Source organism: Vanellus vanellus (assembly GCF_965231255.1).
Source record: "Vanellus vanellus genome assembly, chromosome: 26".
NCBI classification, from domain to species: domain Eukaryota; kingdom Metazoa; phylum Chordata; class Aves; order Charadriiformes; family Charadriidae; genus Vanellus; species Vanellus vanellus.
In genome coordinates, this window is record NC_138931.1 from 1,862,213 (window position 1) to 1,885,656 (window position 23,444).

Below are 23,444 nucleotides of genomic sequence, written 5' to 3' on the forward strand. Positions count from 1 at the left end.
GTAATGAGCCTCCTTGCTTTCATGATTATACTAATCCAAAGAAGGAGATGAGGAGATGGCTCAGGTAATCCTACAAGTGATCTTTAAAAAAAAAAAAAAAAAAGTTTGCTTTTAAATCTCATAATTTTGGGCTGAAAAGAAACCTAGTCATTAAATACAGTGAACAATCCCAAAGCAAACCTGAAACAAATCAAAACGCTTCTTTTTTAGTTCCTGCATCCTTTTTCCTTTTCTTAATGTAGCAGTTTCTCTGTGGCAGTGTAAATCCAAACAAATGAGAAGGGCCCCAAGAAGGAACTACATTGTTTGCAAATGAGCTCATACAATGTGATCCATGACTTGGCTGATCCCTCAGCACTCCAGTAAGAGACCCAGTTAAGTATGGTAATTATACAGTCCAATCCAAAGGTAAAGGACTGATCTGGTTGCTTTACCAGGTGGAGCTCTGATATGTATGAAAGATTTCGTGGCCACCAGCTGTTCGTGGAAACACTGACATGAGTTATCTGAGTTATAGCTGTTCAGCAGGAACAACCCCTGGGCCTGACAGTTCATCCTGCGACGTTTGTGACCTAGGAATGGGGCCTATCATGGGAGAAACCTGGAGCTGGAAAAAGAGGTCCTGCAAGCCTGCTGCAGAATCCAGTCTCCTTCATTATGCTGCTGTTGCAAATCAGGGCTTTCACAGAAACCTGAGGCAGTCTGCTTCTGGGGGAGTGCCACACACCATTTGCTTTTCATTCTTTCTTTGTTTAAATCACTTTAGGCTTCTAGTTAGGAAACAGACCTGTAAGACTCACAGCAACCAATCTCCCACCACCAAGAGCAGATAGCTATGTAAAATTTACTGAGCAAATGCTTTTTGGATTGCAAGCTTTTAAGGGTAGGCAGGAGATATTCAAAGTCTCCAAAGGGATTTATAATGTTGCCAGTTTTTGTGATTCTATCAGTACAAGTCTCTCAATATTTACTGTTTGTTCTTAAGGCTGCATTTGTTGCAGAGATGTAATTACACGTGAATCTCAGCATTATGCACTTGTTTGTTTATGAAAAGGAATGTTTGTAACCCTTGTAGATTTAGAAGAAAAATGGGACATGTACCTTGCCTATACCCTGGGGCAAATAGAAAGAATCTAAGCTCGAATTGTAAAGATATTCTGTAAATTTAATCAGGCTTTTGTATTTTGAGCTATGCCTTTGACACACGATCGCCTTCGTTGAGCTGCATGCTGCCTCTGTAACTCCGTTTCCCGGTCTTTATCATGCCTGAGGCAGATTTGTCTTGTTAGTACTGTGACCACTCCAGAGGGAAAGTTTTCTGTTTGTTATTAAAAGTCACTCAGATGTAAATTCCTAATTCCTAATGCTTTATGTATGTTTATAAATCTGTACCAGGGGAATATGTTTCCGAATCTCCAGGACCCACTGTTTACCGCAGGGATGCAGCAGTGCAGTTTCAGCCATCTCCTCTCCTGCCAGAGCCAGAACTGCACGTGGATAGAAGCTTTTTCAGAGTTGTGCTCCCTTAGTCCATATTTCTAATGCCTTACAGCCAAAGCAGGTCCACCTCCTGGCTGCTACTACCCAGCCTAGTAGTGCACTAAGCCACAGATCTTCTTTTACCCTCTGGCAGTCTAACTATCTTCTCTAATGTAATTAAAATGATAATTATTCCCCGTCCAGAACATTTCTCTTACTTATGGTCTGTGTAAGTATTAAAGTTGATTAAACACATATGCTGCTGGTAGATAGTTCCTCCACTCACATATGGAGCGATAAAGGGTTAGCTAAGGGAGGGTACAACACAATGCAATAATCTGCTAATGCAGAAGAAAGAGCAACTGAAAAAAGCCGAGTCTGTCAGAGCAGGACGGCCTGCAGCCAACAGAAAGATCTCTGTGCATAAGGCAGGGCTAAGGTAGTATGGAGAACAAGCCCACAGAGGTCTTCTTTGAGAGAGCTGGGAGAGCACTTCTTACCTCTTTACCTGGTAGAGACCAAATATGTGCGCTGCCAAAACTGATCGTTCAGCCAGGAGCCAGTCCTAATGCCCTGCCCTCACCAGGGATCCGGGCGATTCTGTTGCTTGGTTCCAGTTTGTGTGAGGAACGCAGGCTCGGTTTTGAGTGAAGTGCAAATGCAGAGAGATGGTGTACATAGGCATGTGCTGGAGAGATCTGATCTGTCCATTGTCCATATTTGTCTATGTATCCATATGTCCAGCCATCCATTTATTCCTCTAATTATTTGCTGTTGTCTTAAGTGTGTCTTCTCTCAATCTCAGTTGAACAAATGGAATCAGAGGGGTGATATTATTAACAACTATTTCAAGGAGTGCTTTCCCGCACACTGAAATTGTGAAGCAAGGTCTGAAGTGTACGTATACAAGCACCACCCTATCTGACAAGGCTGGCGTAGGGCTGAGAGCAGGTTGGTGTTGGCCCCGAGGGGCCCCGCTGCTGTGAGGGTTTCCCCTGGGGAGCACTGCACCCATCCTCGGGTACCGCCCTGTCCCAAGCACCCGCGTACCGTCAATAATCAACAGTGCAAACCCGTGGCGGGCTGGGGCCTGAAGAACACTACGGAGGAAAGTTTGGAGGCTTTTGCAGATAAAAAGAAATTCAGTCTCCAAGCCTTGCAAAGAATTTTATTGAACTAGTATGAAAACTAATATGAAGCAAAGCTATTTCCTCACTCCCTGATCTCATAGACTAGACACAAACTGCTGAAGGTGGCCAAGTTTCTCACCACAAACAAGTGTATCTTTATGTATCTTAAAAGCATTAGTAAGACTGCGACGCGAAAGGGACAGAAATAGCACTTGCTTTCACAGTGTAATTGCCTATATTCCATCTGGGGAAGAAGTGTGCGTTTTCTAATTTGCAGAAGTCACAATCTAAAATGCTTTAAAATGTACTTCCCCCCCTCCATTTTCCACCCATGGAAGAAGTGCTGAGGTAGACTTTTTTTTTCCCCCTGTAAACAGGATGCATTTTATCATTGTGGTAGGTACACTGCAAACTTTACAAAGAAAAGAGAGTGGAAGTCAGAGTGAGAGAGAGAATGACAAAAGCTTCACAGATTGAATTTGCTCCCCTGTATACTGAAGGGAAAGAATAGGAGCGTGTTGGTATGGAATGAGGTCTTTGATCGTATGAAAAATTGGAGGAAGCTGCAGAGGTAGGGGCAATTTTGGAATAACTAATAACTAACAAAAATCTGTTTGGTGCTGCTCAGAATTTATTCCTTTCTAATCGCTACCTCTGACTACTTTTCTTCTGCTGCTGCCAGCAACATTTCACAGAAGACCCAAGTTCCTTTTCCTGCTTTTTCAGTGACAAGGGTGCATTATTTGGGCTATGTGTTTTGTAAGAGTGAAGCTACTGAAACACAGGTTTAGATTTGCCCACCTTCTCGACCCACGCGTTTTCTGCCCGCATAGCCTTCTGTTAACCTGGCTGTAGCTCAGGACTGGTTATTTTTTAATATATGCCTGCATGGTACCCTAGTACAAGGGTTAGGTCCAGAGTCTATAGCTGCAGCTGTAAATCAGAAATATCTAGATCTTACTGTCAGGAAATAGCATACCATGAAGATTCTCTTCTGCAAGGCTTCCTTTCCCTTTCCAGAAAAAGCCATGGAGGATTTTTCCCCTTAAGGGAGGCTGTGGCTATCTGTGAGAAGCTCAAATGTAAGGATCCAGCCTGTAATTTGTTTGCACATCCAAGATCTCCAAGCCTGAGATGTAGTTTAGATGAGCTCACACCTTTGAACCAGTTCTGTGTGCTCCTGCCCTCTCCAATGCTTTGCCCATCAGTGGCTGCAAATTAGCGTCCCCTGCTCTCTGAGAAAGGCCCTTGCCGGGCAGGTGATACGGCTTTCTGACTCAGCCTTTGGATAAATTGAAAGCTCTTCATGACCATCTATCTTGCTCTTGCGCACGAATGGATGATGAGTAGATCCTATTCTAGTTCATCCTCTGCCCATCCATCACCCACCCTGCCACCTGCTGTCCCCCTAATGAAGGGAACAGAGACAGATGAGAGTTAGACAGACAAATAGACAATGACTGACAAAGGGATACACTCCTGGGTTTCACCGCTCAGCACCATGTGAATAAGGGTTACATGGTACTTCCCCTTGATGGACACCCCGACTGGGTTTTTTTCAGTATTTTTTTCTTAGGGATTTGCAGGTAACAGTTAACTTGGGAACAGTATCTACACAGACAGACACATGTTTGTGGGAGGTGTAGGTAAAGCAGGAAGCATTAACCAAAAGTTATTGGTGGAAACAACTCATTCTATAGAATACTACTGTAATTTTCTGATACAGCCTGCTACAGCATGGTGCACAGAGAAAGGATGATGTCTCTGTACAAGCAGGAGAACCCTGTAGCTTTGTGCCGTGCTAATGTATTTATAAGGAACGTAACGCAAAGGTGATTGATATCTGGGCAAGACTGCAGTGGCCTTTGGATCAAGCTTATATTCACACAGCAAGACAGCTACAGCATTAATTGTACTCAGGACTTTTATGGCAAGTAGATCTTAAAGCAGTTTGCAAAAGCAAGCACTCTCTACTATGCCGTCCCTTGTGCTGCGTTGGTGTGTCATCCTGTGCGTGCCAGTCATGCAATGGAGATAATAAAAAAATATCTGTCTGGCACTCTTCTCATTTATGATCTTAGATTAACACTGCCTACAAGGAGGAACTCTACCCTTGTATCTGACTGTTGTCAGAGAAACAGTGACAGAGCACTGGTTTCCTGACAGCCTTATCTCTCCCAGAGAAACCACTACAGAGTTTCTTCTAACCCAAATAAGATTTTCTCCTGTGCCAAAAGAACATATAAGAGGACGTGTAAGGGCACCATCTGGAGCCCCCTGCTACAGTGGTATTAGCAGAGACATCCAACTGAAATGACTTGCAATGAAAGTGCCATTTGGTTTTAGAAGGGAAAATGGAAATTCATTATCTTGCAGGAGGGGGAGGTGATGCTAACATGTTCTTGCCCCAGACGCCAGTTTCAGCAAGCAGGGTACAAGCTGAGAGTAGAAGTTCCCAAACATTTACATTGATTCAGAAAGTTGCAGCAGGAAAGCCAGCTTGTCTCCATCCTGTCTTGTCTGGCTTTTTCATCTCCTCTGGAGTTATTTCAGGTCAGCTTATGCTGAGAGTTCCCTGCTGAAGACTACTGCTGCCCTCCTCATTGCTCATGCATATTGACATGTATTTATCTTCTTGTGGTGATTACCAAGGGGATACAGTAGCTAGCACGGATGCTCAGTGATTTGAGGGACCAACCGGGTAAGAATGCAGTCGGCATTACTGTGGTGCACATACAACTCAGCTGCAGAACGCCAGCGCGCTGCTTCCAAACCAACTCTGCCCATTGCCACTGGCAGCTCGCTCGATGGGATGGATGTGTGGTCAAGGCATAACATAAAAGCAGTAAAAAACTGTTGCAACCTGCTGAGCCACCTGCAGATTGTAAAGTGGGCCTGATTATATATAAACCCAGACCTGATGAGAAGCTATTGCATTCAAGTTGCTCTGTGTCCCTTAGAGACAGGTAGCGGACTCCCCAGGTGGAAGCAAATACCCGATTAACTCTGGCATGGTGTTTGGCAGATCCGCAGGGCCCTGGGAAACAAGAGAAAGACAAAGAGAGGGATCAATAATTAATTGCCGTACTCAGTGTTTCACTGAGAAATGATTACACTGTTCCAAAACTGCCTTTTCTTTTGCTCTTCTTGTTCAATCTTTTTCAAGCTTTCTGTCCTTCAAATCTATTTTGGAGTGAGCATCGTGGCGATGACTGTGTTTTCAGTCCTGACTGGGTACCGATGCTATAATAAACACAAATATCTTCCAGGCCTCTGATCACATCCAGTACGAAAGCCACATGAACACTAATTGTCTCCCTGTGTACTACTTCTGGATGAGGTACACAGGCTGTGATGAACTTACCAGCTTGTTTGGCACCATCCAGATGAAGCAAGTGCACTGCCAGTTATGCTTCTCTACCTCCTTTGCCAGCAGATAATTAGACCTGCACAAGGTGGTCCTGGCAAATGATATGATACTCACCTGGTTTAGCAGGAGATACAGGTTATGTTCGTTGCAAGATTCATGAATCTATACAGATTCTCCCCCCACTTAGATGAGGATAATGTCTGAACATCTCACCAGCACAAATGCCTTATTTTACCAATGCTGCCACTAGCTAAACAAGGATTATTCCTGTTTTGTAGGAAGAACTGAATCACAGAGGGATCAAATGACTTATCACAGGGAGTTAGGTGGTGGCACCAGGAATGAATGTAGTTCTGATGCCTGTCAACTATTTTGATTAACCTCTCTGAATCTGGCTGTGCGTGGTTATTGGTGACCTTTTAGGAGCTTTGCCTGAAAATCAAGTGCAGCTGACAATTTTTCAGTGTTTCAGGGTAAAATTGGATGCCATTTGTCATTGGGTCCCATTGTTTAGTCACACAATAGGACTTTTTCAGCATTTAAGGACAGTACATTTCTTGTACGTAATGTCCCACAAGCACAGAGGATGGAAAGAGGCAAATCTTCCTTTGCCTTGAAGTGAATCGCTCCCTACCCGTCTTGCAGCAGCAGAGTATTTGAAGAGAACTGGAAGCTTGTTTAGATCAATGGGAACCGATCACAGACAGGGGTAGGGAAGGCTGCAGTGATTTTAATATCATGTTATGAAGGAAAGAGAAAGGTGCCTTTCTGCTTCAGCAGAAGGGAGAATGCAAAAAGACAGCTCTCTTCTTCCCTAAACGAACCCATCTGCAACACTTCCAATTTGAATCCAAATAATATCTGAGGTTTGGGATTCAGCAGCAAACTAGCTTTGAGTCCTTAATCCCAGCGCCTGATGTTTGGGGGTGTTGGGATTTAGAGCTAATTAATTCAGCCACCTGTAATTTTTGCTCAGATGTGCTGTCTGCCTTTTCCTTAGATATATCATATGGTTTGGAAGGCTGCAGACAATGCTGGCCTGAATCCTAATCCCCCGTACTGCTTTTTCTTTTTAATCTTTCCCTTATTCTTTTTTTCCACACTTTTTCTTGTTTCTCCTTCTTTTCTTCCATCTTTCTCCTGCTGCTCTCTCCCTCTTCTGCGTCCTTACTCAAAAAAGCCCAACCGAAAAAAAATCTGACATTCAGTAAGTGATTCGGCTCTGCACGAATGGAACGGTCTTGTTCCCTTCAGGGCTGTCTGCAGAGTGACGCTCCCAGTGCCTGTCCCAGTCTCCCTGGCTGGTTTCATCTAAGCACAAAAGATTCAGCGCGGAGTGTTCCTGTTGGGAACAAGGCTTCAGGTGATAAATATTGCAAGATCTAGAAAGCCCAGGAGTCCTGTCCTGATTTCTTTCCCTTGGCAGTGAAGGGATGGAAGAAGAATGAAAAGATAATTAGTTTGGAGTTTTCAGAAATGAAATGGAAAAGGTTAGTTCATTCCCTTCTAACGCCAAGTGAAAGCTTGGGCTTAAACTATCCAGGCTGCAAGGTTCTGCAGCCAGCGAGTGCGTCTGCCTGCTTGTTCGCAAAACACCCTCTGCTCTTTTGTTCCTGTAAAAATAATGCCTTGCAATAACTAAAGCTGGAGTCAGTTTTCCCACATCTGTAGAGCCTGGAGCTGTTATTTTTTATGACTGCTTTTCATATTACATTAGTGCCAAGTGAGCCTGGGAGCCTGAATCTACTGGGTGCTGCGCAGAGAGGCGGTGGGAGGCAGCTGCAGCCCGAGCAGCTTGCAGCCCCAGGCCCCCGTCCAGAAACCAGCTCTCTGCAGCAGTTCTGGGCATTCAGGCAGTGCCTTAATGGCTTCAGTGGGAGCGCCATACTGAAGAAGGGTGTCTCTTCAGATCTTATGCGCGCCTGGAGGCTAATGGGTACGTGGAAAAATGAAGAGGGATGGAAGATGTCAGAGCAACAGGAATGAGATAGTGTTGTTGCGTTGGTTACCTTTACATCCAGCTCTTAGGTGCCTAATATAGATGCACTAAACCAATCAACACTACGAGGCTCATCTCATCCTCTGCCCAGCCGGTATCAGCAGGATTGTGAGTTTCTGAGCTAGTCCGTTTGAATTTCCAAATTCCCACCAGATTTACTTTGATTTTTCAAGGGAAAATCATTGGGCTTTGCAGGATTTCCTTGTTCAATCCCTGGTTTCCCAGGCTGTTAATTTAAATTACCAGCCTGGTAATAAAACTTCCCCTAAGCCACATTTGTCATTTCACTTTACATAAATTGGTAGCAAACTTGAGAAAATCCTACAGCTGCAAGCCCTTCACGTGGTTTGGAAGTCTCTCTTGCAAATTTGTCCTATTGCTCCTGCCTGGTTTTAGGTGTGCCTGGTAGATGCAGGTGTACGAAAACCCTCCTTTGTCTCCTGCTACCTTAGCAAGCATCCGTTTATATTCTTGTCTCATGCAATCCGGCAGCAGAGCTACAGTTTCTGGTCCTGGCAGCTGTTCATTAATATTGTCATCCATGCTTGGATCCGTCTTGAGGACTCGGGTGAAGCACTTTGATACTGGTATAGTCAGACTGCTAATGCATGCTACCGCTGTTTCTCTTGCAGAAATCTTTCTTTTGAAGGTACAGAGAGGCCACCCAGGTTGTTTCGATTGAAGGTCGGGGCACATGTGCAGTGGTAGCAACAAATAGGGCAAAAGGACCCTGGAGCTCATGGGCCATTGCTGTTTGAATGAGATAAAGTTATAACTATTTAACATTCCTGGGTGTGAAATTAGAATGATCACATAATCTCCTTAGTCTCTGACTACAGGTCCAGCATGGGAATATGAATCTTAATTAGTATTTTCTTATCAATACACTCAAGTTGAGGGATTAAGGATAAGACTCTTAATACAACCTGAATTTTTGGAAGATGCTTCTGATTCTAGTGTGATCAAAGAAGCATCGCTGGTGCAGAGAGAGACTGGGGAGAAGGAGTGTAGGAACACAAACGTCAGTTCTCAAGGCGCACGTACTGTGTACGCATGATCCCACCCGTGCTGTTCTTCACCTGCACACCTAATGTACAGGCTGTGCAAAATGTCTCACAGAATCAGTAAGACAGACAGGTAGCAAATGCAAATGCATTGCTGCTTGGTCTCCAGGTAGTTTTTTAGACATTTTATTGGTATGACAGTGCTTTAAACAATGTTCCATAAAAAAGATCTGTGACCATGTGAATAAATACACAGAGGACTCCTGTTGATTGCACTATTTTTATTTGCCATTTAAAGTTAAGGGCATGGTTAAAAACTTTGCTGAACAGTGATGATAAGATGAATCCCCTTAATGCATACCAAAAGATGCATTACAACCACACACTGCATCCCCTCGGTCTTCTCCTAAATACAGCGTCATGAATTACTGTGTTAATGCAAAACTCTTTCCATCCTGACAAATGAAGAGTGGCAGGTATAATATACCATCAATCCAGTTCAGAGCACCAGCTGCTGGCTTTGTCAGGGTGACCCGGAGCAACAACAGGATGTGTGGATTGGTGTATTTTCCTCCGATTAAGTGCAAACTTGGGGCTCCTTGGAGTACATTAGTGTGCAGGAATGCCCTCTGTGTGAGACTGCCTGCCAGCACTCATCCGTGTCCATCTTCATTTACAGTGAAAGGCAGAGATTTGTACCTTCTGTGGTAGTAAATGGGCAAATACAACTGCAATAACCAAATCTGCAATTCTCTTCTGTTGTGGGAGCTCTTCCTCTTTGCTCCCTCCCTGTCAGCTCCAAGTTGCATTTCTCTCTTCATTATGTCAGCTATAACTATATATCTCAACCCTCTTTCCCTGCTCCCCCTTGTTCCCTAGAGCTTTTCCTGTGAAGTTCTTGTATTTCATTCTTTCTTAACTGCAGTTATGTCCTCTGCCTGACCATCAACCTTAGAAGTTGTATGGATGCACGGAAATACTGCTGTATAGGGGGATGTTTCCATCACCTTACTCTAAAATGTCTGGGTTCAGAGCACGTGTCCATAGACTCTTCTCATAGTCGCAAGACGAATTCCTCTCGTGACCAATTCAGAGCCAAACCTAGCTTAGGAGCAGAGGCAGCTTGAAGTGAGGAGGAGCTGACTGTATCACTTTAATAATCATCCCTTTGTGAATGAGAACTGCGCAGACAGCCCTGAGTGCAGCGATGATACGGCACGCACCCCCACTTGTTTTCATTTTTCATTGCTGTCAAGCAGGAAGATCACAAGATTTGGCGATTGTATCGTAGCATATATACACACTGGGCTGTGCCTTCTCTTTAAAACATCCCATGTTGAAGGCAGTTTGAGACTGACAGAGCCATAGCCCAGACGGTGGCCTGATCCAGCCTGTGAATTGCAGTGGGTCCTGCATTAGCATGCATCAGGCCTGATTCTCCTCTCAAATCACTGTATATCTGACGTATTTAGAGTTGTGTATTCGCACCTTGTAACCAGCAAAAGAATTGTACTTCCTTTTCTTAGCTTCAGTGGCTGAAAGGTTAGAAAGCGAAGAGGATATTTCATTCCTAGAACTCAGAGCATTTACCATTTTCCCTCATTATACAGATGGAGGTGGGGACGCACAGAGGGGCATGACTGCATATATTAACAGTGTCATATACACAGTCAGTGGCAAACTGGGAAAAACTCTCATAACTCCCAAGACCACACGGTATACGAGAGACCAGAGGAAAAGCCTGGCAGAGAATGACAAACGCTTCCTTTCCAGGGTGCCAGAATCCCATCTAGCTCAAACAGCCACCAGTACTGTTCTGGCACCGTAGTGTCAAGTCTCCTGAAATTGCCCTGCTGCTTAATCCTTCATGCCTAGCATAACATGATGCTTAATTAAATATACCGCTTCCTCTTCCAAGTAACGTTTCAGGAGTAAATGGAACCCTTGGCCTCAATGAACAGCCCATTTTGTGTGTAGTTATTAGAGTCAGTTTGTGAAATGAGCTTGCTGTGCTGCGGAGATGGTTATTATAATACAGCTGTCAAAGACAGAAACTGCACGTATGGCAGAGGGCGGAGGTAAGGCTGCGCAGCCCGGGGCGGCCTCCCTGCTCCGACCAGGCGCAGCGTGGAAGACCTCCAGCCCTGGGATGCGGCACAGCATCCCGGTCCAGCCCCAGTCGCTCGGCGGAGCCTGACAAAGCAGGACTTTGTTACTAATGAGAGCAGGAACGGGCCGTGTTATACCACTGTGCAGTGTTGCGTGAGCTCACCCAGGCTGAGCCGTTATCAGCCTGCTTTAAATTAACATTTCTTCTCTGTGTGGCATAGCATCAAACTCCTCGCCTTGGGAGCCTGGTGATACCTGGCGCCTTAGTGCGAGATACCTGCTTCTAGAGCAGTGCCAGCACAGGAAAAGCGTGCAGTTGGTGAAACCTAAACCTGTATGGGGAAACAACAGCAAATCTCTGCGTGGTGCAGAGCGATCAGGTTGTGTCTCCAGCTGTAAGCGTGCTTTGCCCACGCTCGGGGCCAGCTGGACGTCAGCCAGGCCTGAAGTGGAAGCCGTATAGAGGTATTAGTGCAGTGCCAGCGCCAGGCTAGTAAACTCTCCGGGGAGGCTGGGCATATTACCCCGGGCTCAGCATTGCTCTAAAACTCGTCTACCTCTTTTGGACTGGAGCTGGCTCACATCTGCCCGTAGCTGACCCTGTAGATATTCCTTTAAATCCATCATTTCCACACTAGTTCTCTGCAAAATGATGAGTCTCACCCAGTATCATTACTGTCCAACTCCAGTCCCTAAGGTCAGGAACTGGTTCCAAGGAGTTAAAAGCGTATCCAGGAAACTCTGGGTGATCTGGTATGCCCAGGCTCAGGCACTATCTGGAATAGTTAAGTTCAGGAGGCTGCACTTAATTAAAACTGCGAAATGGAACAATTAGCTGAGGCTGAAAATTTCCTACAGCCTCAGCTGAGTGTGACGGGTGTTTTCTAATCTCTCTATTTATCTTATTCTTAATCTGTAGCTATCAGTTAAAATAATTCTCCGAACTTTGATGGGCTCATTTGGAAACTACTCAGATAACAATACAATCATTTAACTTTTCTTTTGTGAAGCTTAATTTCCCTTCACTTTCTTTTCAGTGCTTGCCATTATTAAAGGGAGTTTGTGCTCTGATCTCTGACCTGGTATGTTACAGAGGATACCATTGGGATATGACACTGGCTAGGCTGGTGGAAAGGGCAGAAGTATCATTTAAGGCAGTTTTCAGATGCTGTACTAACTCCCAGTTGTGCTGATAGTTTTAGCCAGTTGAGCAAAAACACGCAGCAGAGTCTTGGGCCAGGAAAAAGCAGTTGAGGTATGGAGCCTTTGATGTCTGAAAATTGGTTTTCTTCAAAAGGAAAAAAGCTTCCTGTCAGCTCGCAGCTACAGTCATGGGCAACAGTGGCTTTTTCCTGGAGTCACGGTTCAAAACCAGACTAAGAGTTAAAGAATAAGTAGTGCTTAATGCTTAGTCAGTCACAAGGCGTTACTTGAGGTCCATTTTCTGCTTGTCAGGCTAGGGGCATCTAATTGAATTGGCACTGGTGAGAAACTATATTGCCAGTTCACGGCGTCACAAACTTCTGCTGATGCAGGGGGGCACGGCGCAGTCATTTCGTGTGAGCCCCACGGCTTCTGCGGACCTGTCACCCCGGCCACGCGTCCCCGGCCACCTCGCGGGGAGGCTCTCTGGGCTGGGCGAAGATTTAAGTCACGCCGTTCTGTCCTGGATCGCTCTGTTTGCATTGTAACAAGGCTGGCAGTTCTGGTGCATGTGCGGTTTCTGTTTAATCCGATGTAGACGCTATTCTTTCAGGCTGTTTCACGCAAGTTGCTGGGCAGGCAGAAATAACCCGTGTTGTCTGCTGGCCTCGGGCAGCGCTCAGAGCTGTAGCGCAGGGACGGCAGCTCTCCCTCCCTGCCCCCTCGCAGCAGAGCCCTGCAGTTCCACCTTAGCATTTGATTCAATAATCATGAATAAACTGTGGGAAGAGCTGACCTTTGCAGTGACCCTTTCCGCACAAAGCTCGTGTTCTAGCTGAGAGCTGCATTTTTGTTTTTAGCATGAGTTTTAAGCGCTCTAATTAAATCAGGGACCTGGTTTAATAATCCTGGTTGGCTCAGGCAGCTGAGACAATTCGTTCACAGTTGCTTTATTAATGCAGCAGTAATCTCCAGGTTGGGAGTTCACCTCTTTATTCATTCATCCAATTCTTTGGGAATGGGGAATGATTTTTAAAGCGGCACACACTCTGGCTAGGAAGGCCCAGCCTGCAGCCCAGTGCCCAGAATTAAAGCACTTGCCCAAAGAGGGCAGAGAAGGATGGAGCAAGGAAACCACACAGACCGTTTTCCATCAGGCTTTCACATTCCAACCTCACTGATTCTATGATTCTATGATTATACCACTTTGTATTTCCGCAGCAGCCGGCATAGTTCAGGTCCATTAAGTCTCGCATCTAAGCTTCTGGGTACCCACTACAATTAATAAATCTATTGTCACCTGTCCATGGTTTAGAGCGAGCCTGGCAAAATCATGGCCAGGCTTTGAGCTGAAAATCATGTTGTTCTGTAAGTCATAAGCATGTGGCTTTGACTATTGAGCTTCCTGTGTGTGGCTTGGATTAGAATTTATTCTAGTATCCCCCCTGTAAAACTGATATATTCATCCAATGTCTGATGCTGTTTGCACTCACTAGGGTGTAAACCAGGAGCCACTCGATTCAAATTGACAGCTACACCACATAAAAATTGGCATGAGCAAGAGGAGAATCAGTCCCCTGTGTATTTTCAAGATGTAGAATGAAATGCCTTTCAAAATGCTGCATAATATACAACCTAGCGAGTATACAGGATGGTTTGATTTTTCTTGGTTCTCCAAAATGTGTAAGAGGATAGAGATATGAAAAGAAAAAAAAAAAAAAAAAAAAGCATTGCTTGATACATGGAAACTATACCACAAAGTGACTCTAAGGCAGATATATTTTCTTAGATGACACCAGTTTCTTAGTCAAATATCTGACATCTCAACTGCTGTAAATCACCATTGCTGTGTTGACACAAGTGAAGCTGCGTTGATTTACACCAGCCAATGATCTGGCCTTTATTCATTATTATGGCCTCAAATTAATCCCTCTGGAGAAAAACAGAGAAGTTTGGAAAGCTGGGCTAGTTTGTTGTGCATGTGTATTCAGTCAAGACAACTTCCAGAAACTCAGATAAAGAAAAACATTCAAATGAAGCAAAGATGAGTAATTGACGATCACAACTGTGATTATAAGGTATAATTACAATTAGCTGCACAAGAGCGTTAATCATGAAAATAATTACATGTCAGCTTTTTCCAAAAGAAAAGGGAACGTAATTAAGTGGCCCAAATGGGTGACAAAAACATAGCACAGGAGTGACAGAGATAGTGTTGGCAGAAGGGGAACAGGAGTGTGCTTAGAGGCAAAGTCCACTGGATATTTGCTATTGCCTCAAGACTCTCCAAAGAAAGAAAAGAGGGGAGTCGAGCTCTTAGCTCTAATAATGGGCTGTTAAGGTCGATTGAGCCAGTTTTAACACCACTAGAAAATGGGGAGAAAAGGAATCTCAGGGGTACAGCTACTGGATTTTTAATCTTTGTTAGCTTAGGGCTGTCTTTATTTCTTTTGCAATGGCGTTAAGATCAGACCAGTCCTCAAGCCACCTCTCCTCTATTAGACTCCACTACCAAATGAAGCTTCTTGGTTTCTCCCACAAAATAAGGCTTGAGGCAGCCACCCAATTTTTAGAAGATGTTTATAGAGCAATTCTCTTCTATTTCTCATGGTGTTGTTTCAGCTTGCTGTACTGGAAACTTGCTTTTGGTCCTTCCCCTCTATGCTTAGACAGCTACTTTTTCTTCCAGCAGGTGTTGGGTGAATCAAATATTGCAGCCTCCAGAGCAGGTCACTGTGCCACAGGGTATCCGTCAGAAAACCCAACCGTCCATTCCCTTACACACACATCGTGAATTATAAAAAGCTCTCTTCAGGGAGTGAGGGTGGCAGGGTCCTGTAATTTATCTTGCGTGAAATGAGCTTGTTTGAATGGACTGGAAAAGCCAAGCCATTAATTTAGAATAGCTTCTGGACTCTGCAGAGCTGCAATTCCATTCTACATATCCACTGCCGTAAAAGTTATGGGATTTTAATACCCTTTCCTTTTTTTTATTTATTTTGTCCTGCTGCAGACTCAGTGCTGGCTGCTCCGGTTGCAAGCTTCTGAACGCTTCTTCACTTCACCAGTCACATGTGAACAATTGAGTAAGTTTGCTCAGTGTAAATCCTCTTCTTTAAACTCATTAAAGTGTGCCAAGCCTCTCCAAGAGCCATTTGACAAACTCCCCTGAATAGCAAAGTAGTGTTTATTATGATTATTATTACTATTATTATTTTTCTCTCAGCTCCATTTGTAATGTAAACGCCATTATGTTTTAATTATCTGTTTGGAAAGGAGATTTAAAAGTGAATCCCACAGGAACCTGGCCAGCATACACAATAGAAATCCCCTTGAGAGTCACTGCATTAGGTGAAATATGACATGGGAGGCAGCAAAGATGTGCTGGAAGGAAGAGGGCTGAATGCCACAGCCATCCCCTACCCACAAAGTCTCTTGTCCCATAGAAGTGGGACTGAAAGCTGATGAATCACCCTCTCCAAGAGGGTTTTTTTCCAGGTCTATTCTCAGCTATGAGTTAGGGGAAGGAGGGTGCTGGCAAAAGGATTTCTCTACCTTTGGTAAAGGGATTGTCACCCATTCAGCAGAGAAAGGACTCGTGATCTAAAGGGATCCTAAAGACGAGGGAATGAAAATGCATTGGTTGCCATGGTGCCTCATCTCAGACATGATGATTATAACGAGTATGAGATCATGCAGACAGAGTACCTCTGCAGACCCCATACAGATCACCAGCTGGAGATCTGGTATTTTTGGCCGGCTTTTCAGATCCCTTTTTTCTCCCTTGCTCCTAAGCCAGCTCTGTCCTCTCCCCTCTCCCCTGTCTTGCCCTGCAAAGGGAATTAGGGGTCTCTGCTCTTTGCTGGTTTTCCTCCCCTTTCTCGTACTTAGGACCATATTTTAACGTGCAGGATTTGGTGGGGAACACTTGGACTCACACAAGTAAAGGAAATAATCGGAAGGATAAGGTGTTAGGACAGGTGACCAAAGGGCACGCAAATGCATTCAAGAATTAAAAATGCTGCCAAATGGAAAGGCATACTGAGGGAGTGAAGTCAGATCAAAAACAAGACAGGAATGAATTGTTGCAAAATCTGAAGACCATCTCTCTCTCACTTCTTAAGCTCGAAGTAAACTCAGCTTTGTAACCCCTTTTTCACACCCTTGCATTGGGACAAATCTATTTGCCAGTCCTCCTCCGCAATGTAATCACTCCACTGTTTAATGTTCTGCATTTTCCATTATCGCTAATCTCCTCAAATGAAAGGCAGGAACCCAGTCTGCTCCTCTGCCTGTGCCAGAGCCAATGTGTTAATCGCAGCCCTCCTGCCTGCCAGGACCGCGGGAGGTGGATTCCCTCCCTCACAGCAGTCTCTTCCTGCCCGTCCCCTGTGCTGGCAGCAGTGACAACACCTGTAGGGAGGATGGACAGCAGTGCACAACAGTCTTCTGGACTGCAAAGCTCTTTTTCCCCTTCCTATGCTCCAGAGAGGTCAGCAGCCCCCCAAGAGAAGGTCCTGTAACATCATGACTTACATGTAACTGTAACACCTTAAAACTAAAGGGTTCTCAGAAACTTGGAAGAGGCCCTCCTGCATCTTGGAAATCCACAAAGCTTAGAATTCCTCTGGGAGGAATGACACTGTGAAGATGTGAAATGAGAGTATTAACACCCCCAGGGTTACCAAATAAAAAAAATTGATTTTTAATAACTCTAACCATCTCTTCAGCTTTCATTAGTCTCTTCTTTGGCTTTATAGTGCTGGGCATGAAGAATATGAGGATTTGAAGAATTAACTGAATTAATGAGGGCTGATTATTAATGTTCAGAGCTCAATAAAAAAGGGAGAGAAAGAAATAAACCACAAAAAAATGAGCTGAAAATACGGGTAATCTTTCATTCCCCCAAAATGAGATGCATTGAATTATTGCTATACTTAAAATTGAAGCACCAAAGGAATGGAAATAAATACCTCCCATTAGCTATTGGAAGAACTGTGAAATTTGCTGCAAGCAAATGTTCAAGTGAGGGGAAGAGGACGTAACAAGGGAATGATACCGAAGACTGCCACTGAGGCTTTGGGCTACTCCTTTTGGGCCAGACTTTGAAAAACACTCAGCCTCTGCATTGTGGCCAGATCAATGAAGAACTGGTAAAGAATTTAACAGTGCCACTTCTGCCCTGCCTGAGGATCGCAGGGAATCCCGGAGTCAGGAGAACCTGGTCCATAATCGGAAGCTGCTTAGGCGTTCAACTCCTCGAAAGGTTTGAGCATTCAGTCTTGTGAAAGCCCTGCGCCTTTGCGCCTTTGAACATCTGACCATTAATTCCTCCTCTCCAATGAGAGCTGTACAGACAGAACCATTAGTGCTCCCATGTGTTTAGGTTGCGAAATCTTCAGGATAGGGATTGTCTGTGGAAGTCTGAACTTAGTCCAGGCCTACAGTCAGAACGGTAGTGCAGCTATCACTAACAGTAGTCCCTACCCGCCCTCCATCCCAAAGTCCGAACCAGCTTCGCCCTTACAAGAAAAGCAAAGCACTTAATTATCTGCATAGAAAGAAATACCGAATTGACCGCCATTGCTCCTTCTCCATGGGTGGGATCGTCCAGGATTGTCAGGGCTAATGGTAATTGATGTTTCCTTTCACACCTGCTCTCTTTCCTGCTTTATTAAGCCTCTGCAAACACTGCTGTCTCTGGGGAAACAGTGGGAGTGGAGGAGGAAGCCTGTGGAAGAGAACAATTCCGGTTGTTCAGCACAGCGCTTTGCTAAATTGCATTCAGCCTCTTTTGCAGAGTAATAAAGTGTTGTCTGAAAGGCAGCATGGAGTTTTAATTTTCTCATTGTCAATGGATGCTGTAATCACGTAATTAACAAAGTGTGGGAGATAGTCATTTAAAGCAAGCCGAGAAAGCCAGGACATGAAGCAGATGCTTGGGGGAGTGGAACGACTTTTATTTGAGCTCTTCTAGACCTGGAGACCTTTTTAGTACTTGAAAGATGGAGGAATCACAGTTGGTTAAGAGGAGTAGTTAAAAGAAGGAGTGTGCTTTGGTTTGCTATTTTATCCCTGTACTAACTTAAAAATTCAAGGGTTAAGTTTTCCCCTGCCTTGCCCCAGTCTGGCAGTCTGGGTACTCAGAGAGGGGTAAATCCTAGCATCCCATCCACTGGCTTCAGGGGACACGGATCCCTATAGTCCTACAGCCTCAAATCTCATGCTGCTTTGTTCTCCGGCAACTTGCAGATTTCTCCCTACCCCAGCGGTCTTCACTGTATCTATTTTTCACAGCCACTGCGCTTCTACCAAAGTTTATTACTGGTTGGACAGAGCCCTGACTGCTTTATATTACCGTGACACCAGTGTTTCTTCTGCTGTGGTTTTGTGTTTTTCTCAGAAGAGAGCAAAGGGCTTTTCTGACCAAATAGCAGCAGTGCTTCCCCCTCCTGATGGAGCTGTGAGGATGTTGGGGTTGTCATGGCACCCACACAGCCATAGCCTACGTGTGTCATATCAGAGTAATCAGCAATCTTCAGGGAGACAGCAGGCGGTGATACGTAACCAATAACTTCTCATACTCTGTGATCAGCAATAGGCAGCTGATGACTTTTTCAAAGTAACTCTAATAACCCAGTGCACGGACCGTAGGCACAACCGTGGCAGCTGCATCCAGAGACAGCTCCGGTACGCGGCCCCGGAGCCTGTTTTAGAGAGGGTAATGGCTCCTGTGCCTGAGTCGGATTTTCTAGAGCTGAAGAGTCTGGTGACTGCGGTTGTCTCTCCTCCGTTCTGCCCCAGCTCCCTGCGTGGCTTTGGCAAGTGCCAACACCACGCGAATTTTTCACCGCACGTGCTGCCTGCCTACACGCTGTGCAAACAGCCTCGGGCTACTCCAGCGCCCGGTGCCGGCTGCTCAGCGCTGTGGCCGCTGAGTGCGGACCAGGTCTTGCAGCTGCTGAGGACAAGACCAGATCTGTCACTGCATCTCTTCTCTGCGTTGCCTTTCCTCAGCATGGCCTGAGAGTCGGAGAGGATCGGACCATGGTGTGCCCAGCAGCCTCCATAAAGCATCCTCTTCTCACCCTCCCTCTTTCTATTCATTTGTAGATATTTTGGGCTGAAGAAATGTAATCTATCTGCAGGGAAAACTTTCTTCTGCAGTGGCTATTGACCAAGGAAAGAGACTGTCTGGAGGAAGGAGAAGAGAGGTACTATTTTTTATGCAAGAAATGCCTCCCTAAGTCTGGGAACCCAGTAAACAATTACAGCAATGGAAGGATCCTGGAGATTTAGAGATGCAAGAGTGCTGACAAAGGCTAAGCTTGACCCATTTATCTCTCAGCCCCTCTCAGCATATTTAGCAGCAGCTAAGAAGCACCTCACAAAATTGAAACTGGTGAATTTAAATGATAGCCTCTTCTGTTCCGGCGTTTTAATTTCACATCCCTTGGATACTCCCCTCCCCACTTTGAAATGTGGAGTCCTCTTCGTCTCCAGTGATATATTATGTGTCTGTCCCCACCTCCACACCACTGAACTGGAAATTGTTCACAAAATGGACATTACAGGTCTGCTGACTTTAATTAGGAGGAGATATGGGCTTCCAGGTTGCAGGCAGGGAGTGCAGACTTTGGGATGAGTTGAGGCTTAGGGGGTTGGTTTGTGGACCAAAGTGAGCTCAAGGAAACTTTGCAGGTAATCAAAGGTCATGGTGTTCCTCCAGATGTTTGCTGCTGTGAAGCTCCTTTAACTATCAGACCCCTTTTAAAGTACTTGTTTGCTTTATACCTCATTAACTGAGAAAGAAATCACCCAGCAGAGCCCATAGTTTTGCGTGTGTGACCTGTGGATGCTCTGTACTTACATGGCTTTGAAGAAACCATCAAGGTTTGTAGTAGTATTTATAGTACGACAGTGTTGACAGGCCCCAGCTGAAAGGAAGACCTACAATATGAGGTCTCATACATACGTAGTGAAAAATGTGTGGGGTACGAGCTTATGGGCTTAAACCCGAGGGAGCAAACAGGCTGTAGGGTTGCACCGGAGGACAGTGCTGGAGAATAGTTCAGGTTTGACGCCCTGCTAACAGGGCTGTGCGTTGGTGACTGCCCATAAGCATCAAAGTAGAACTGAATGGAGCTGTACTGAAATTCAGTATCTTATCAAGGCTTCAATACGTACTGGGATCTAATGGGGAACAGCATCCAAATTATACAAAGGTTTGAGACAAAGACTGCTACTGAAACTGCCCTTACAGTCAACGGAGGGAAGTAGCTGCAATTCTTGCATAAGTCATCTTTGGGAGAAAATGTTACTACTTGATATTGCACCCCTAAATAGTATGTGATGTGCATCCCTCACCGCTGTCTTGAGCTTAGGCATTATAGCTGGCGGTTTGCCTCTCAGTGCCTCATTTAGTGTTTTGGGTGTAGGAACCAGGCAAAGACCTCCAACATCTCATTTTTACCCATAACATCACCACATCTGTGCAAAATTGATGCCAGATTTATACACAAGCACAAATGCACAGGCTTGGTGGAGTGACTCCCAGTTTGTGTGGGAGTCAATAAAAGGAACATTATTTTTGTGCGTGCTGCACACAGTCACTGTTAAGATTTTCTTCAGGACTGTCACTATCTGCAGTCACCCTTCCAGATGGGAGAATAGGAAACCTTGCTGGTAGCTACAGTGCTAGCAGCAGTGCAGAGCTTGTCTCATCTGCAAGTCACCGCTTGCGCAGCCCGCAGCCACCCACGACAATAATTATTCACAGCTCTTTAAATTCCTTTTGTACTGCTCCACTGCAATTTTAAATCACTCCATCAGTTGTGACAGTTTATGAGAGCTGATGTGGCTCATCCTCTGGAACAGGCAAGCGGGCATAGGAGTGATTATTCCATAAACTCCATTTTATTTTTCACCCTGTGTCTTCCCTGATCCTCAAGCCAGTAAATATCAACTGCTTTCCCTTTTTTCTATTTTTTTTATTTCTTTTTTTTCCCTTCAGCAACTCCTGTCAGCAGGGCTGGAGCCCAAGTTATTTTTTTCGTAATACCCCAGTGTGTTCACAGCTCCCCAGCTCCCCCACAAATGACAGGCTCCATATTGTGCCAGGGAAAGGTAAATTGTTAAGTGCATTTACTTCTGTTAACAGAATAGTCGACACAGTGCAGTCTCCTGTGCGAGCTGCCAGGCATCCGTAGGATTTTTAAGCAGCTGTCACTTAGGCACCTTGGAAGGATAAACTGCACTCTGAAAACTCGAAGATGCGAGGAAAGGTATTTGCTTATGTAGCTCCTGTGAAACGATAAGCCCTATTAATTAATCACTCCCTTTCCAGGGTAAGTGTCAGAATGAGACAAGATCCAATCAGTGAACGTGGGAGCACGAGTACCGTGCGGGAGCGGTGCTGGTGGCAGCAGCAGCAGCAGGAAACGGGACGAGGCGAAGGAGCAGCCGTGCCAGGGGATGACAGCATCACCCCGCTGGTGTGTTAACCCACGGGATAAGCTGTCCCAGAGCTGACCAAGGCTTTACAGGTAAACTGTAATGACCCTCTGTAGCTTATCCACAGCAATGTGTGACAGGAATAGCCCTACTGAAAGTTAACAAGCTATGCCAATGTAAAAATCACCGAAGCCTAGAACTTTAAAATTCGTTTAAGCGCCTAGCAGCCATTGAAAGCAGTGGCAGTTAGATACTTATAATCCTTTAACTACAGCAGACCTCACTGAAAGCCAGTGAAGTCAGTGGAAAGATTCCTGTTGATTGCAACAGATATTAGACGGACATGTAAGACAGAATCAGGGAACGGTTTGTTGTGGCCCTGTTGGTCTCTTCTGATGTTACCTTACTGGTGGTCCCAGTCTCACTGCACATCTGCACAAGCCAGAGTTCTTCTTCAGAAAAAAGGGCATGTTTAGATGTAAAACTCGAGCAGTAAATTGTTTCCAAATGCACAGCTAGGTCAAGGGAAGGAGTCAGCAATCTCTGGGCAGTTTTATGATCTAATTTAATTTCTCAAGTGTATCAGTCTGTGGTTCATATCGTCCCTGACATATGTACTTGGCCAAAACCTAGGAATAGGAGTATGTGGGTGGCAGGATAACTCTGGATGAGACAGGAATATAGACTCTTATCAGCAGAATGAAATCATCAACCCTTTATTGCTTTGAATTGCTTACCTTCACTCTCCTTGGGAGTCAGATCTCAAGCTGATATTTATCAGGTGAGGATCTTCCTCATGGCAGCAGTATCAGCACAGAATAAAGTCCTTAGAAATGTGCATTAATCATCTAGGAGGAAGCATTTGCCTCTACGCACACAGTTGAAGTTTGCCATGAGGTGTGTCAGTTTTGTGTCCATTTGAAATGGCAGCTCTAGCAGCACAGCTGAAGGCAGAATTCGTGCCAGCATGGTTTGGAGCAGCAAACAAGACCAAGGTGTGAACGTGGCCAGGGCCTCCTCTTCTCACATCTATTTACAAACCTGGCCAAGGTGAGCCTGTTTTGTTTGATATCCTCACTGCATTCAGAAGCATAGAGAATTGTTTCAGGCTTTGCGTAGAGGGCCGTAGTCCCCTTCTACTCCAGAAAACAGCTGTATGAGGCCACCCAAGTGTCTGGGGAGAGGAATTAAGCTGCAAGATGGCTGGTGAGGTCATGTAACACCATGAAAGCTGTAATTTTCCTGCAATTGATTTCCTAAAGACAACTTGTGGTCTGTGTGCAGTGAAAGCTAATTTAAACAAGAAAGATGAGTCTTTCCAACACACCTTGATTGGCAATTGTGATAAATTCCTATAATTACTATTGACTCCACAGAGGGTTTTCGTTTGTTAAAGATATTGCTAAAATGACAGCCCAGCAATGGAATAAAACAGGCGAAGGGGAAAGTTGCACGAAATGCCTGTCTTTGCAGAGTTTCGTGAGTAGATCTGTGATGAACCACGAGTTTTTCTTCTTTCTCCCACCAGCATCTCACTTCTCATAGTCAGATAACGCACACTGAAGTTGTTTTGTTCTGTTTTCTGGCCAGGTAGTTTCCAATGTGGTCATTTATTATTCAGTCTTTGTACCAAAACACGGAGCAATGTGTGCTTGAATCACATGGGTTTTAGTCATAGGAATAAAATATTTACAAATGTGAGCTATTTCACAAGTCTCTGTGGTCTCTACCAAGCACTGAGAAATCAGCAGTATCAT